This window comes from Euleptes europaea, chromosome 2 (assembly GCF_029931775.1).
Source record: "Euleptes europaea isolate rEulEur1 chromosome 2, rEulEur1.hap1, whole genome shotgun sequence".
NCBI classification, from domain to species: Eukaryota; Metazoa; Chordata; class Lepidosauria; order Squamata; family Sphaerodactylidae; genus Euleptes; species Euleptes europaea.
Window position 1 is genome coordinate 7,785,169 of NC_079313.1, and position 17,984 is coordinate 7,803,152.

A 17,984-nucleotide genomic window follows, 5' to 3' on the forward strand; every position below is an offset into this window, starting at 1 on the left:
GGTTTCTGCTCCCAACTGTCCCCAGCTTTATGAAAAGATGGCCGAGGGAGGGGGGTTAGTGTGAGGCAGTAAAGGGGGGGGAAACAACACATCCTTTCAGTTGTCAGCATTCTTGCGCCCCTGCTAAAACTTTAATCCACGCTCTGAATGAAGAAAAAATTGAAGCCCCCCACCCGCCCCTCACGAGGGTGGTTTAAACCCTCTCAATTCCCTTTGGAGAGGAAGGAGAAGTCTGCTAATCCGGCTAAAGTTTCTATTGGGAGTGGGATGGGCAGGTGGAGGGTTGGTGGGGGTGGGGGAAGATTGACAAGTTGTCCCCCCCCCCCCAGCTGTTAAATAGCAGAGGAGAGCAGAAACGGGCTGGTCAGATTTGCCAAGCAGCGAAAGAGGACAGAAGACCCTCCAGAGCCATTTCCGGGATCGGTGAGTGAATATGGGGTGTTGCTTTTACCTTGGTAAAAAAATAAATACATCCCATTTATTACGTGGGCTGTTGTTGCAGAAGGTATAAAATGCAGAATAAAACTTCTGTGAAGCCTGTACTAAAACTGCTAGGGGTGGGAGATGGGAAATACAGATTTTCTCCAGCAAATAGTTCTCAGATGAATTTCTTGGCAATTTTCCTCATTAAAAAAATATATATATTCACAATTGGACCTTTTCCAAATGATGGCTTTATTTTTAGATGATTTATTTGCAGTAATCAAATGCTAGTAAAACTAGAATTTAAAAGTCTCATCAGAAACCAATGAAATCATCGGCAGCCCTAGGCCTCGCCCTCTTTCTAAAAACATGTGGTGGGCACCAGGAAAGATTTCAGTAGCCACCATGGTACCAATGGTAGGGTTGCCAGGTCCCTCTTCGCCACCAGCGGGAGGTTTTTGGGTGGAGCCTGAGGAGGGCGGGGTTTGGGGAGGGGAGGGACTTCAATGCCATAGAGTCCAATGGCCAAAGCGGCCATCTTCTCCAGGTGAACTGATCCCTATCAGCTAGAGATTAGTTGTCATAGCAGGAGATCTCCAGCTAATACCTGGAGGTTGGCAACCCTAACCGATGGGCATCATGTTGGGGGCCCCTGGCCTGGAGAGCTGCCGCCAGTCAGATAGGGCTGCCAACCTCCAGGTACTAGCTGGAGATCTCCTGCTATGACAACTGGAGAAAATGGCCGCTTTGGCAATTGGACTCTATGGCATTGAAGTCCCTCCCTTCCCCCAAACCCCACCCTCCTCGGGCTCCGCCTCCAAAACCTCCCGCCAGTGGCGAAGAGGGACCTTGCAACCCTACTGTAGGTCAGCTGATAGTATCAGTGCATTTGTTGACTCCCTCCTCTCCTTTCTTTGGGGTCAGGCCCGTTTCTAGCAGAAGAAAGGGGGCACCATGTTCCATCTGAGTGGGGGCTTGGTTTACCCACTGGGACCCACTGCCTGTCCGTCACCGGTGTACGCCGTGCAGCTTCCGCCCGAGTCTTTCCACTTGCTGGCTGGGCCCACGCCTCAGGTGTCACCTTTCGGCAATGTCATCGTAACAGATCGCTTGGCAGGTAAGAGGATCCAGGAGGGGAGGGTGTTTTTCTCATATCTTTGGGGCTGGGTAATGAATGATTACAGGAAGACATCTGGGGCTCACCCGTTCCCTTCATGTCACCTTTTGTAAGAGTGAGCAAGCCGGCATTTGGCACGCCTGGTTCTTGGCTTGAAACAGAGAGCACATGGAAGTCCATTCCCTCTCCGTACATACAAGAACCAGATTATTTCTTCTTTCCATTCATTCAGCTTCTAAAATTAATTCCAGAGTTAGAGCATGCACAGAGTGCCAGAGCAGGGTTTTTTCCCCTTGTATGAGAGTCAAGCATTGGGGGGGGGGGAACATTGCAAAAAAGCCCACCTTGATTAGATCCATGTGCCGATTGCATCTAGACCAGGGGTGTCAAATATAAGGCCAGGGGGCCAGATTTGGCCCCTTGAGAGCCACCCCCTCACTCTCGATATGGGCTGGCAAGTAGGGTTGTCAGCCTCCAGGCACTAGCTGGAGATCTCCTGCTACAACTGATCTCCAGCCGATAGAGACCAGTTCATCTGGAGAAAATGGCTGCCTTGGCAATTGGACTCTATGGCATTGAAGTCCCTCCCCTCCCCAAACCCCGCCCTCCTTAGGCTCTGCCCCAAAAATATCCAGGTATTTCCCAACCCAGAGCTGGTGAACCTGTTTGGTCTTCTAGCTGACTTTGGAGTGGAGGCGCCACACTGAAGCCATTAAAATTCTGCTGGGAGGAATTCCATGGAAGGAGGGAGGCTTGACCGAGCCGCTAAAAAGGATGCCCCTCCGGTTTTTCAGAAGCATCCCTCAAGGGGCAGGAAAAAGATTTAGTGATTGATTTGTCTAAAAAATGCTTGACTTCAGCAGATGCTCCATGTTCTAGTATTACGAGAGAGGGAGAAAAGCTTCTCCCTTTCCATTCTCTCCACACCATGCGTAATTTCATAGACCTCTATCGTGTCTCCCCTTAATCCCCTTCTTTCCAAGCCGAACAGCCCTAAGCGCTTCATCTGCTTCTCATAGGGCAGTTGCTTTAGTCCCCTGGTCATTTTTGGTTGCTCTTCTCTGCCCCTTCTCAAGCTCTGTGATATCCTTTTTTAGGTATGGTGACCAGAACTGTACACGGTATTCCAAGTGTGGTTTCACCATAGATTTGTACAAGGCCAGTGTGTTAGCAGCAGTTTTATTCTCAAGGGGCTCTTGGGCATCAAGGGGGTCCTTGCGTCACAGGATGGCCTAACTCCCGCTAAACTTCAGGCTTATCTTCACCTTCGAGGCGCACCCTCCTCCTCTCTGCACCATCAACATCTCAGTGGCGCAACCGCCAGCTGGGCTAGGCGGTCATCAGGAGACGATCAACTTGTTTCAGGAGTCAACTTAAAGGTTACGCCAGCTTGCTCTTGGCTGTATTCTCCTGCACGGCTGGTTTCTTTGACCTTTCTTTTGAGTGGTCAAAGGGTTCACGCATCTATGTGTGTGTAGGGTTTCCATCCACCCAACGGGCAGGGTTGCCAACCTCCAGGTACTAGCTGGAGATCTCCTGCTATTACAAACTGATCTCCAGCCAATAGAGATCAGTTCCCCTGGAGAAAATGGCCACTTTGTCAATTGGACTCTATGACATTGAAGCCCCTCCCCTCTCCAAACCCCGCCCTCCTCAGGTTCCACCCCCAAAATCTCCAGGTATTTCCCAGCCCAGAGCTGGCAACCCTATCCAATCCCCCCACCTCTACTTTTTCATCTCAAATGACTAACTTAGATGTAGGGCTGCCCACCTCCAGGTGGTCTAACAATAATATCAGCACGAGGGCTCACAATAGAAAATCAATTTACTGATGTTAATTTCTGCAATTTTTCACATAATAATACAACATAAACATGAACATGAATACATGTATGCTCACTATGTACAGGCACAAACACAATCGCAATAACAAAAAAACACCAGTAACAACTTTGTGGATTGGTAACAGTCCAAGGTAAATCAAGAGAAGGTACAACGTCCTCAACTATCACCCCACAGTGTTATACAGGTAAGAACAAGATAGAAACTTACCTGTATAACACTGTGGGGTGATTTTAATCTCTTAACCTCCTTGGAGGGTAGATGAACCCACTGTGGACTATTTGTTCGTGTTAGTGGTAAGTTAATCAATTTATATACTTGCTCACATGCTCTTTTGACATTTTCCTTTTATATTATATTAAGAGCACCTTTATGTATTTTTACAGAGGCTATTTGCCCTATGAAATACAGGTTACCATAGGAAGAAACCCATTGTGGTCTTTGTATATGGCAGTGGTAAGCATACCTTTAAATATGCCCAGACAATTTTATTTCATTAATAAGCTTTATTCATGCGAAACGACCACCAAACTAGAGGTGTCATCTGTTGCTGTTGAAACATTATTTGCTATTTTTGTGTTATGTTATTAATTAGGTGACTCAACCTAGCATTTGAGATACAGGAATTTTGAGGACGTTGTACCTTCTCTTGATTTACCTTGGACTGTTACCAATCCACACAGTTGTTACTGGTGGTTTTTTGTTATTGCGATTGTGTTTGGGCCTGTACATAGTGAGCATACATGTATTCATGTTCATGTTTATGTTGTATTATGTGAAAAATCGCAGAAATTAACATCAGTAAATTGATTTTCCATTGTGAGCCCTCGTGCTGATATTATTGTTAGATTTGCTATTGCCAGCACAGGTTTTTTGTTATTTAAGATCACCTCCAGGTGGTGGCTGAAGATCTCCTTCTTTTACAACTGATCTCCAGCCGATAGAGATGAGAAAATGGCCACTTTGGCAACTGGACTCTGTGGCATTGAAGTCCCTCCCCTACCTAAACCCCGCCCTTCTTGGGTTTCGCCCCAAAAACCTTCTGCTGGTGGCAAAGAGGGACCTGGCAACCCTACAAATGTTGGAAATGGGAGGTTGGACTAGAGCAGTGGTTCCCAAAGTGGGCAGTACCACCCCCTGGGGGGCGGTGGGCTTACCTAGGGGGGCACTAAGAGGGCAGCAGGGGGGTGCTAGAGGTGGGCCCCTTCACCTGTGTTGTTCATCTATTTACAATAGATCAAGCTATGGCACCATGCTGGCAAATTTGGTGGAAATTACCTGAATTTTTTCCAGACTTTGAACAGCTGGTACCGCTGGATCAAGACCATCAGTTTTGTTGAACAAGTTTCAACTGAAAAGCTTTAATTTGATTTTGAATAGATGGACAATTAATTGTTACTTTTCTGAAATTTTATTGTTATTATCTTCTTTAGCACGTCATGCAAACCCCTGTTTTGAATAGTGCTTTTTATAGGATAGGGTAGGGGGCGCTGGGGTTGAGTTTGTGGAACCAAGGGGGCGGTGGCCCGAAAAGTATGGGAACCACTGGACTAGAGGGACCACGGGTCTGTTCCAGCCGGTTCCTTATGACCTAAAATGGCAGAGAAATTGACGGAAGGAAAAATGGTGTGTGTGTGTTTTTTTGGGGGGGGGGGCTTAAGGAGGCCAGGGTGGGTGTGCATTTCTAGCAGGGTGGCGTCCCCTGGCGGGCATCTTGTCCAGCATCCCTTGAGGCTGGCCCTGAGTTCAAATCTGACTTTTTTGGCTTCCTCCTCTCTCCGACACCCCTCCACCCAACCTGCCCAGAGGTTTTGCTGGAACTCCACTACGGGCTGCCCCAGAAACAGAGGAGGAACCGGACGGCGTTCACCGAACGGCAGCTGGAGGCGCTAGAGAGCACCTTTGAAAGGACCCACTACCCAGACGTGGGCACCAGGGAACGCCTGGCGGTGTGCGTCAACCTGCCCGAGGCCCGGATCCAGGTAATCTTGGAGCCTGTGCTCCTTGCTGGCCTCCTGCTTTCCACAGTCAACGCTGCAATCCAGAAAGGTCTCATTGGGCAAAAAGGCATGGTCGCTTTAGCCTCCTTTATTCCCTGTTTCAGCCAGGATTCAGCCGGGATCGAACACATGCTGGCTGAAACAGGGAATAAAGGAGGCTAAAGCGACCATGCCTTTTCGCCCATTGTCTGTCTGGCAAATGGAGAAGTGAATTAAGTCACCTATCTCCTGACGCTACGTCACTTGAACACGGGACACTGTCTTAACAAATCCCAGCTTTGGTCTGCTGACACTGGTTAGAGAAGGTGTCATAGAATCATAGACGGGACCACCAGGGTCATCTAGTCTAACCCCTGAACAATGCAGGAAATTCACAACTACCTCCCCCCCACACCCCACACCCTCAGTAGGGCTGCCCAACCTCCAGGTACTAGCTGCCGATCTCCTGCTATTACAACTGACCTCCAGCTGACAGAGATCAGTTCACCTGGAGAAGATGGCCGCTTTGGCCATTGGACTCTATGGCATTGAAGTCCCTCCCCTCCCCAAACCCCACCCTCCTCAGGCTCCGCCCCCAAAACCTCCTGCTGGTAGCGAAGAGGGACCAGGCAACCCTAACCCCCAGTGACCCCTACTCCATGCCCAAAAGATGGCCAAGATGCCCTCCCTCTCATGAACTGCCTAAGGTCATAGAATCAGCATTGCTGACAGATGGCCATCTAGCCTCTGCTTCAAAACCTCCAGGGAAGGAGAGCTCACCACCTCCCGAGGAAGCCTGTTCCACCAAGGAACCACTCAAACTGTTAGAAAATTCTTCCTAATGTCTAGACAGAAACTCTTTTGATTTAATTTCAACCCCGTTGGTTCTGGTCCGACCTTCTGGGGCAACAGAAAACAACTCGGTCCCTGCCAACTGCTTTCAGAAAATAGGAGGGGCTAGGCGGGGTGTTCGCCCAGCAGGGCTTCTGATTGGCTGTGCAGATTAAAAGACAACCCCTTAGAAAGCACTCCTGCCTGATTTCGATGCCATAGAGTCCAAAGGCCAAAGCCAGGGGAACTGATCTCTGTCAGCTGGAGATCAGTTGTAATAGCAGGAGATCTCCAGCTAGTACCTGGAGGATGGCAACCCTATGTGGAAGTCTTTTGCCACAGGATGCCAGTCATTACTGAGGTGAGTGCCAGGAGGAAATTGCAGCCATGCCCTGAGCTAAGCTTGTGCCCACCCACCCCGCACCCTGTGTTCAGGGTGCCTGCAGGCTTGAAAGTTATTCTGTGTCAAGTTAGAACTCCCTGAACTGCTAGCTTTTTACCAAGCAAGGAATTTTTGACCTGGCGTTGAGGTTCATAACTGTAGTTCTCCAACCTGCGTAGGGAAGAGGTGCAGAACCGTGGAGGGCATGGTGGGAGAGCAGTAGATAGAGAGTGCATGCGAGAGAGAAGTTTAGCCTAGAAATCTCTGACTTGCTAGCTAACTTACAAGCAGGGGGATTTTTCACCTGGCTTGGATATGCCTCACGGTGGATCTCCGACCTGCATTTGGTAGAAGTCTATACCACATTTTTTTCCCCTGAACGTATCGATCAGTCCTTAACCTGTGGATCCATTCCCCGACCCAGGTGTGGTTCAAAAACCGGCGTGCGAAATTCCGCAAGGGCCAGCACGGGCCACTGAAGAAACCCCACCGACCCGAACCCTCCAGGGCTGGAGAAGGCGACGTTACTAGAGAAGAGAACCCTAGGATCGGGCCTGCCTTGAAGAGGACAGTGCTGGCAAGGGAACCGCTGGTCATGACGGTGGCCAAAAAGGGCACGGAACACCCCGCGTTGTGTGTCTCGGGGTGTGCTTGCAGAGTACCGGGGACGTGCCCTCTTGGGGTCACGTGGCTGGGAAGAGAAGGCGACAGGCCGGACTTGGCACTTGGTTGTAGCTCTGCCGTGCCCTTGTGATCATATTAGTGGGCTGGATAGGCAGGGGTATACAGTTGCCAACTCCAGGTTGGGAAATTCCTGGAGATTTGGGGGGTGGAACCTGGGAAGGGCAGGGTTTGGATGGGGAGGGAGCCCAGTGGGGTAAAATGCCATACAGTTCACCCTCCAAAGCCGCTGTTTTCTCCAGGGGAACTGTGCTCTGTTGTCTGGAGATCAGTTGTAATTCGGGGAGATCTCCTGGCCCCACCTAGAGGCAGGCAACCCTAACCTGGATGCAGGAAATTCCCTGCTCTTATTTATGCCCAGGGTTGTGAGTTCAGAAAGGGCAGAGAGAAGGGCACCCAAAATAATCAAAGGGGCTAAAACATTAGGGTTTAGTTTGGGAGGGGGAGATGTGGGGCGGCACGCTAGGCATAAAACTACACACAGGGTAGCAAGAGTGGAAAGAGAGAACCGTTTTTCTCTTTCTTCCCCATGCATCTTGTGGAAGGGAGTTCTGCATGCTAATTTTGTGTTCAGAGTCAGGGTTTTCTTTCACCAGTGCTAGGTCTCCTGCCTGTCTGTTTCATCATAAGAACATAGGAAAGGCCCTGCTGGATCAGACCAAGGCCCATCAAGTCCAGCAGTCTGTTCACACAGTGGTCAACCAGGTGCCTCTAGGAAGCCCCACAAACACGACAGCTGCAGCAGCATTGTCCTGCCTGCGTTCCACAGCACCCAATATAAGAGGCCTGCTCCTCTGACATTGGAGAGAATAGGTGTGCATCATGACTAGTATCCATTTTTACTAGTAGCCATGAATACCCCTTTCCTCCATGAACATGTCCACTCCCCTCTTCAAGCCTTCTGAGTTGGCAGCCATCGCCCCATACTGGGGCAGGGAGTTCCACAATTGAACTATGCGTTGTGTGAAGAAATACTTCCTTTTATCTGTTTTGAATCTCTCACCCTCCAGCTTTAGCAGATGACCCCGTGTTCTAATATTGTGAGAGACTTTTTGTCAGCACAGACAAAAGGAAGCCCTCCTTTGTGGGCTTCTCACTGCCACATGATGCTGAGAACATGGTGGTTGGCATAGAGGGCCTTTAGAAGGGGGCCAGAGAAATCTGCTTAGCTATTGGTCCATCGGCCTCAATATGGCCCACTCCAACTGGGGATGGCTCTCTGGGGTCTTTAGCTTGAGACTGAAGTGGAACCTTATGCATGCAAAGCAGCTGGTCCTAGAGCCAAACAATGGCCCCTCCATGCTGTAAGCCAGGACAGCTGAGTGGAACTTCCATTTGTAGTGGCAGTGTACCTCTGAATAGCAGGTGATGGGATCAAGAAACCATGTGCGGCCATTGGCTTCACGCCCTGCCTTTGAGCTTCTCAGAGGCAACCGTCTAGACATGAAGACCCAGAATGCTGGGTGGACCTTGGTATTGGGTTGGCAATTTCCAACCCGCCGCCCAGCGTTCCAACAGATTTCCAGATAACAGAGATCAGTTCCCCTGGTAGAAAATAGGCCCTTGGGAGGTTTAGGGTTGCCAGCTCCGGGTTGGGAAATACCTGGATATTTTGGGGGGCGGAGCCTGAGGAGGGCGGGGTTTCAAGAGGGAAAGGATTTCAATGCCATAGAGTCCAATTGCCAAAGTGGCCATTTTCTCCAGGGGAAATGATCTCTGTCACCTGGAGATCAGTTGTAATAGCGGGAGATCTCCAGCCACCATCTGGAAGTTGGCAACCTGTAAGCTCTAGTCCTGCGGCCCCATTAAACAGACTTCAGCAGACAACCAATCCACGAAAGCAGTTTTATTGGGTAGAATCGACAGGTTTCAGAAGCCATATTCAAAAGGACACTAGTAAGGGTCAAAGGCAAGGTACACAGCATATATGGAAGAGCAAAAGGAGATAACCGGTTACCCAGGCAAACCCCCCCCCTCCAGGAGGCAGGAAGGAGTACTTGGCGATTCCCACAGTATGGGAATCTATGAAGACTAAACACGGGGCATAGACTGGCCTTAGACAGAATAGCACAACAGCTCCTGGAAGCAGCTCAATCGCACTACCACATACCATCCTCACGGCCTGCTCCTGACATTCTGCCCCCCTAAAGACCCCTCTTCACCCTCCCAGCATGGGTTTGTGAGGGTAGGAGGCATGGGATTCTTGTACTAAGTGGGGGGCGGAGACACCACAGGCGCGCACCCATTCATCCTGGGCGGGACTAAAATGTTTCCAGTGGACCAGGTACTGAAGGGAACCGTAGCGAATGCGAGAATCCAGTATTTTAGCTACTTCAAAATGCTCCCCCCCCCACCACCATTTCAGGCACTTCGGGTTGTGGCTCAGGATGCCATTTTTGGGAAGGAACATACGGTTTTAAAAGACTGACATGGAACCCAGGATGAATTCTCCGTAGAGAGTTGGGCAAGGAGAGTTCCACAGCCACTGGATCCGGGAAATGGGGAACGGACCCACATATTTGGCACTGAGTTTATCGCACGGGCGGGTGGATCATAGGTTCTTGGTGGACAGATAGACAAGGTCCCCCACTTTGCATTCCTTACCGGGGGAACGATGTTTGTCAGCCTGAGCCTTGTAACGCCGTTTGGCTCGCTCCAGATTTTTAACCAGCCATGGCCAGGTTGTTTGAATTGAACGTACCCATCCGGCCACGTCAGCTCCCCCTCCTCCTCAGAAACATCAACATGACCAGCGGGGCCAAACTCTTTGCCATGGACAACCTGGAAAGGGCTGAACCCCGTGAACTGGTGAACCGCATTATTATAAGCATATTCAGCAAAAGGCAACAGGTCTACCCAATCATCTTGATGGTAATTAACGTAACAGCGTAAATAGCATTCCAACACTGCATTCACCCGCCTTCTTTCCAAGCTAAGCAACCCTAAAAAATGTCGGGGGAAAATGCAGAAGGAAAAGGGCAGCCCTACACACACACACACACACACACACACACTCACACACACTCACACACACAAAACCTTCAGACAAGGGGATATGTAGCCATGTTGGGGGAGGAACGGGCCAACTAGAGCAACTGTCCTATGAGGAGCGGTCAAAACGCTTAGGGCTGTTTAGCTTGGAAAGAAGGTGGCTAAGAGGAGACATGATAGAGGTCTATAAAATTATGCAGGGTATGGAGAGAGCAGACAGGGAGAAGCTTTGCTCCCTCTCTCGTAACAACAGAATATGGGGTCCTCTGCTGAAGCTGGAGGGGGAGAGATTCAAAACAGATAAAAGGAAGTATTTCTTCACACAAGGCATAGTTAAACTGTGGAACTCCCTGCCCCAGGATGTGGTGATGGCCGCCAACTTGGAAGGCTTTAAGAGGGGAGTGGACTGGACATGTTCATGGAGGAGAGGGCGATCCATGGCTACTAGTCAAAATGGATACTAGTCATGACACATATCTACTCTCTCCAGGATCAGAGGAGTAGGCTTATTCTATTAGGTGCTGTGGAACGCAGGCAGGATGCTGCTGCTACAGTCGTCTTGCTTTTGGGCTTCCTAGAGACACCTGGTTGGCCGCTGTGTGAATAGACTGCTGGACTTGATGGACCTTGGTCTGAGCCAGCATGACCTTTCTTATGGAGGACAGAACTACCAATGGCTACTAGTCAAAATGAATAGTAGTCATGATACATACCTATTCTCTCCAGGATCAGAGGAGCAGGCCTATTGTATTAGGTCCTGTGGAACGCAGGCAGGATAATGCTGCTGCAGTTGTCTGGCTTGTGGGCTTCCTAGAGGCACCTCGTTGGCCACTGTGTGAACAGACTACTGGACATGATAGACCTTGGTCTGATCCAGCATGGCCTTTCTTATGTTCTTATATTCTTAACTTGGGGCCCTCCTCTTGTGTAAATAGGGTTGCCAGGTCCCTCTTCACCACCGGCAGGAGGTTTTTGGGGCGGAGCCTGAGGAGGGTGGGGTTTGGGGAGGGGAGGGACTTCAATGCCCTAGAGTCCAATTGCCAAAGTGGCCATTTTCTCCAGGGGAACTGATCTCCGTCGGCTGGAGATCAGTTGTAATAACAGGAGATCTCCAGCTAGTACCTTTAGGTTGGCAACCCCATGTGTAAATGTTGTGTTTTGCAAATGTGGCAACTCTTAAGACAGGGAAAGGCAAGAAGAGAGAATGTCGGCATTGTGGAGGGTTGAAGAAAAAAGACAGACATTTGGAACACAAGAAAAAAGTCCAGCCTCTGCAAAAGGAGAAATAAATCCTTTAATTGCCGTTGAGGTTTTAAGCCCAAACGTGTTAGGTCATTTTCAATCATCACAGGGAAGTTCTTGGTTCCTCTTCAAGCTTTAAAATAGTATGTTTGACATTATCGAAAATGATGTCACCATGAGATGATACCAAAAATTAAAGAGGGGATACAGCCGTTTTGAATTCTTTGGCTTTAAATTTCTTCATCAGTCCCTCAAAAATCAGTCTTCATGTAATATCTCCAGCTTACATAATGCATAATATTGTCGAAGGCTTTCACGGTCAGAGTTCATTGGTTCTTGTAGGTTATCCGGGCTGTGTAACCGTGGTCTTGGAATTTTCTTTCCTGACGTTTCGCCAGCAACTGTGGCAGGCATCTTCAGAGTAGTAACACTGAAGGACAGTGTCTCTCAGTGTCAAGTGTGTAGGAAGAGTAATATATAGTCAGAAAGGGGTTGGGTTTGAGCTGAGTACTGTCCTGCAAAAGTAATGTGCTAATCATTGTCCTGTAAGTATCAAGATAATGTGCTAATGAGGGTATGGTATGTTAATATGGAACCATTGTATCCTGAAGTGATCTGTTAATGTGTGTAATCCAAAGCTAATCTGTATGGCTATTGTTGAATGTTGTCTTTGTCAGTCTGGAGGTTTTTCAGGGCAAGAAGCCAAGCCTTATTCATTCAACTCACACAGATTGCTACTTACACAAAAACTCCAACCACCACCCCCGACAGAAAAGAGGAATAATCGAAACATTAATGGACCGTGCAAGACGGATCTGTGAACCACAGTTTCTCAAGGAAGAAACTAATCATCTAAATCACGCACTGCTAGCAAACGGCTACTCCAAGAATGAAATCAGAAGGGCCATTAAACCAAACAAAAATCAGAAAACTCAAGAAAAACAGTCTCCCATAGGAAAGGTATTCTTGCCATTTATTAAAGGAGTCACTGATAGGATGGAGAAACTTTTGAAAAAACATAACCTACAAACAGTGTTTAAACCCACCAAGAAAATACAACAAATGCTACGATCAGCAAAAGACAAAAGAGACCCCCTCACCTCTGCAGGAGTATATCGTATACCTTGCAGCTGTGGAGAAGTTTACATCGGGACCACAAAACGCAGCATACAAACAAGGATAAAAGAACATGAAAGATACTGCAGACTTGGCCAACCTGAGAAATCAGCAGTGGCTGAACATGGACTGACACAAACAGGACACAGGGTCTTATTCCAAGACACTGAAAGACTGGACAATTCTACCAACTATTTTGTCAGATTGCACAGAGAAGCCATTGAAATTCATAAACATCAGCACAACTTTAACAGAAAAGAGGAGAGTTTAAGAATGAATAAGGCTTGGCTTCCTGCCCTGAAAAACCTCCAGACAAAGACAACATTCAACAATAGCCATACAGATTAGCTTTGGATTACACACATTAACAGATCACTTCAGGATACAATGGTTCCATATTAACATACCATACCCTCATTAGCACATTATCTTGATACTTACAGGACAATGATTAGCACATTACTTTTGCAGGACAGTACTCAGCTCAAACCCAACCCCTTTCTGACTATATATTACTCTTCCTACACCCTTGACACTGAGAGACACTGTCCTTCAGTGTTACTACTCTGAAGATGCCTGCCACAGCTGCTGGCGAAACGTCAGGAAAGAAAATACCAAGACCACGGTTACACAGCCCGGATAACCTACAAGAACCAATTACATAATGCATGTTTGCTATAAATTCAAGCAGGATACATTTCAGCCAGTTCCCACGTAGGGTAACATAAATGTAATAAATAAATTTCCCTGTGATGATTGAAAATAACCTAAGGACTAAACCTATACATTGAATCTTCAGTCGGGTTTGTTCCAGCCAGATTGTTGTAATATACATTGTATACAGTAGGATAGATTGTTTTGGTTGTTAGTTTCAGTAAGTGAATGGTTGTGACTCTATGTTATATATATGTTGTAGCAATTTATATAAACATTTGCACTTTGTAATATTCATTCGCTCCTGTGCTGATTTCCAAACCCTCCAGGTACATGCACAGCGGTGTCTTTTTTCTTTCTATCACCTGGAGGTTGGCAATGCTACTCAGCCGTCTTCCTGGGGTGCTAGTTTTCTGCTTTTGTGGACTATTGAAAACTTGGTCGGCCGCCAGCTGTCTGAATTCTGTCCTGTCAACGCCATCTCAGGACTCTACCACCTCGTTCGGCTGTGTGTTTACACCTGGCTGGGAAAAGGCCTTAAATACTGAACTGTGGCCATAAAACAGGTGGGGACGGGTCTTCTACGGCAGCCTGGCATGCCAGAAATTTAAGAACTAGGTCAAAATCACCCAGTGAACTTCAGGGCACAGTAACAACTTAGAGACAACAAGATTTTTTCGGGACATAAGCTTTTGAGCGTCAAAACTCCCTTCGTCAGATATCAAATACCAGATATCTGACGAAGGCTGTTTATGCTTGGTTACTTAACCTTGCGATCCCCGTGGGACAGCTTCGGGGCTCCCTTTGGATTATTCATGATTTTTCCGACCTTCAGAAGTGACTTTGCAGCCGCTGTGCACTCATCCTGCGTTTTCAGGAACCTGTTTTATCACGATTTTAAATTTTGCCTCGATCCCAAAGCAAAGCTAATCAAGGAATTTCTGTAAATAGAGCCAGCGTGGTGTAGTGGTTTAAGAGTGGTGGTTTGGAGTGGTAGACTGATCTGGAGAACCGGGTTTGATTCCCCACTCCTCCAGATGAGCAGCGGATGCTAATCCGGTGAACTGCATTGGTTTCCCCACTCCTCCACATGAAGCCAGCTGGGTGACCTTGGGCTAGTCACAGCTCTCTTCGAGCTCTCTCAGCCCCACCCACCCCACAGGGTGTCTGTTGTGGGGAGGAGAAGGGAAGGTGATTGTAAGCTGGTTTAATTCTTCCTTAAGTGGTAGAGAAAGTGGGCATAGAAAAAACAACTCTTCTTCTCCTTCTCCTTCTTCTTCGACTGACATTCTAACTACTACGCTTAGCTGCTGACACTTTCAGTATTTGCAAAGTATTTGCAATGGGAGGTTAATGAGAGGCATCTATTAATCTCGCCAGCTCAGGAAATACATCCTGATGATTTCCAAAGACCAGAATCAATTGGGAGTGGGCGGTTTTGCTATTTGAGCGCACCCACTTAATCTCCGCATTTGGCCGCTGTGGGAGAAAAGATGCCGTGGTGCTAAGAGGATCGTCGCAGGAAGTTCTTCGGCCAGCTGGGAAGGCCTCAGAGGACGACCTGGGCAGGAGCCAAACATTCTGGGTTGAAAGGCACGAGCATCTTAACCAGAGCGTGAGTCTGGGGTTTTGGGTTTTGTGAGCACGTTGCAGGAAGTGGACCAACTCCACCATGGAAGAAGAGGTTTTATAGAAGGTGCACTAAGCCAGGTAACTCCTTCCCCCCCACACACACACACACACCAGGAAACTGTTTCTGTTTTGAATCTGGGTTTGCTAACTTTTGTACCGGCCGTGCCTTGGAAATCCGAAATGCAGAGTATGGAACCAAAGGTTGCCAGCTGCCAGCATGGTGTAGTGGTTAAGAGCGGTGGACTCTAATTTGGTTAACAGGGTTGGATTCCCTACTCCTACTCATGAAGCCTGCTGGGTGACCTTGGGCCAGTCACAGTACTCTCCAAACTCTCTCGGCCCCACCTACCTCACCAGGTGTCTGTTGTGGGGAGAGGAAGGGAAGGAGATTGTACGGCAATCTGATTCTCCTTAAAAAGGTAGAGAAAATCGGCATATAAAAACCGATTATTCTTCTTCCCCATGATTTTAAATCAAAGTCTTATTTTTTGGGGGGGCAGGTTAAAGTTGTGCTTGGTACTCAGCTGGCACTTTAATATATATTGATTGTGTCTTGAAAAAAATATATTTTTGAAGTCTTGGCTCAGCAAGGAACTCAAAGTCCCCAGAAGTTCCGGAGTTGGGGTCTGAATGTCCGCTGTTAGCAAACGGCTAGGCCTATAGAGCGTGCTGAAGTTCAATTTTATGGTGGAGGGAGTATGATTTGGGTGTGCAGAGCAAGGGATATTGTGGTATATTGTTCTTGAGAATATTTCAACCCTGCCCTTTTGCAAGGCATGCTTTTAAAAAAGTGGAAATGATTACTTTGCGGTGAATGTTAAAAGCGTACGTCTGACTTGTGAAATGGCACATCCAGGCTGGCTTTGCTTTGGAGGGATGCTTCATGCTCAGAGCGTGTCCCGCCCAAGACATTTTGCAAACTCGCTAACCCAAACTATGTTGAAATCATCTTAGCCGGCGAATTGTTGGGGTTGCCAGGTCCCTCTTTGCCACCGGCGGGCGATTTTTGGAGCAGAGCCTGAGGAGGGCAGGGTGTGGGGAGGGGAGGGGAGGGACTTCAATGCCATAGAGTCCAGTTGCCAAAGTGGCCTTTTTCTCCACGTGAACTGTATCAGCTGGAGATCAGTTGTAATAGCAGGAGATCTCCAGCTACTACCTGGAGGTTGGTAAACTCAAGTTAGCCTGCTGTATAATGTGTTGCTTAAAAATCCCAGCAGAAAATTTGCCAAATGCAATACAGATTGAGATGCGGTAATTCTATTTTAAAACGTGTTCACAGTATGCAATAACAACAATTACAAATGATCTCGTAACAACAAAAAAGAGAAAGAAGACTACATAAATAAAGCGACTTAGCTATGTCCCGACAACATATGTCAAAGTTGGTAACAAAGCACAGTCCTCCGCCCTGTTTCTACCCAATCGGTCTTCCTCAGAAGCCAGCTAGGTGTTAAGCAACACTCTCTTGCACTGGCTGGGTCGAAACAGGGTGATAACCGGACCCCTGTAGCTGTACCCCAAGGAAATAAGGGGGAATCGTCAGGACCACAAGGCTACAAACATTGAAAGAGACAGCAGCAAAAATATCACAGAAACCATTTAACACACCTTTGCGGAGGACTGTGTTTTGTTACCAACTTTGACATATGTTGTCAGGACATAGCTAAGTCACTTTATTTATGTAGCCTTCTTTGTTGTTTTTTGTTGTTACGTGATCATTTGTAATTGTTGTTAGTGCATACTGTGAACACGTTCTAAAATAGAATTACTGCTTCACAATCTGTATTACATTTGGCAAATTTTCTGCTGGGATTTTTAAGCAGCAGCAAGCACTACCCGGAGGTTGGCAACCCTACGAATTGTCCCTGTTAAGCACCTCTCAGTTCCCTCATTCCAAGGTCAGAGGTTGCTTAGGTAAGCTTGTCAAAGAAGACAAAGGGGGAAGACGAAGCAGCAGAGGACAGAAGCAGGAAATGAACACCTGACAATGAGAGGTATGGGGGTGGCTGGGAACATTGTGAGCCAGCAGTGTGGGCAAATGTGCCCGGCCGATCAGAAACTGGGGGAACGAGTTCTAGAGCTTCTGGATTGCTGAACAGATGGAGTACGAGAAGCCAGATATGCTGACAGGAAGAGCTCGTGTGTCGCTGGTTCCCAGAGCCAATCCCATCTTAATTAACTCATTAGTCAATTAGTTCCTGGTCCCTAGTTTTTGGAGAGGTAAAACAGGGTTCCCAACTTCCAGGTAGTAATCCTTTAAAACCAGGATTATGCACTTACCTGTTTGTATGCACCTACTTGTGAACAATACATGTGACTTTGCAATTTATGACCTGTGCTTGGATATGACTTTTGCATTATGATGGTAATATTGGAATTATATTGAAATTGCTTGGAATATTTGTTTTCTGCGTGAATTTTGGTTTAACTACTATATACACCAGGGGTGGGGAACATCAGGCCTGGGGGCTGTATAAGGCCTGCAAAGTCGTTTGGTCTGGCCCTTTGTGGGTCCTGGCAGATCTCTAGTTCAGAAGGATTTAAGACTGGTGATCCGCCCCCTCCCGCGGACAGGAACAGCCTCTGTTCAAGGCAGATGTGAGTTTGTTTTGCCAAGAAAAGGAACCTTTTCCCCCCTTGCAAAAGAGTCGTTAGCTATGGAGCTGCTGGGACCACCCAAGAAACTGTTAACCCTTTCCCACCTGGGCCGTGGAGAAATGGATTCCCTCTGTACTACAAGAGGGCTGGGGGCGGAAGCAGCGAATGGCCTGTGAATAATGTTATAAATATCCAAATGGCCCTTGGCGGAAAAAAGGCTCCCCACCCCTGATATACACAGAAGTGTCTATCTTTATACTAACTTCCAGGTAGTAGCTGGAGATCTCCTGCTATTACAACTAAGGTTGCCAGGTCCCTCTTCGCCACTGGCGGGAGGTTTTTGGGACGGAGCCTGAGGAGGGTGGGGTTTGAGGAGGGGAGGGACTTCAATGCCATAGAGTCCAATTGCCAAAGCAGCTATTTTCTCCAGGTGATCTCTATCTGCTGGAGATCAGTTGTAATAGCAGGGGATCTCCAGCTACTACCTGGAGATTGA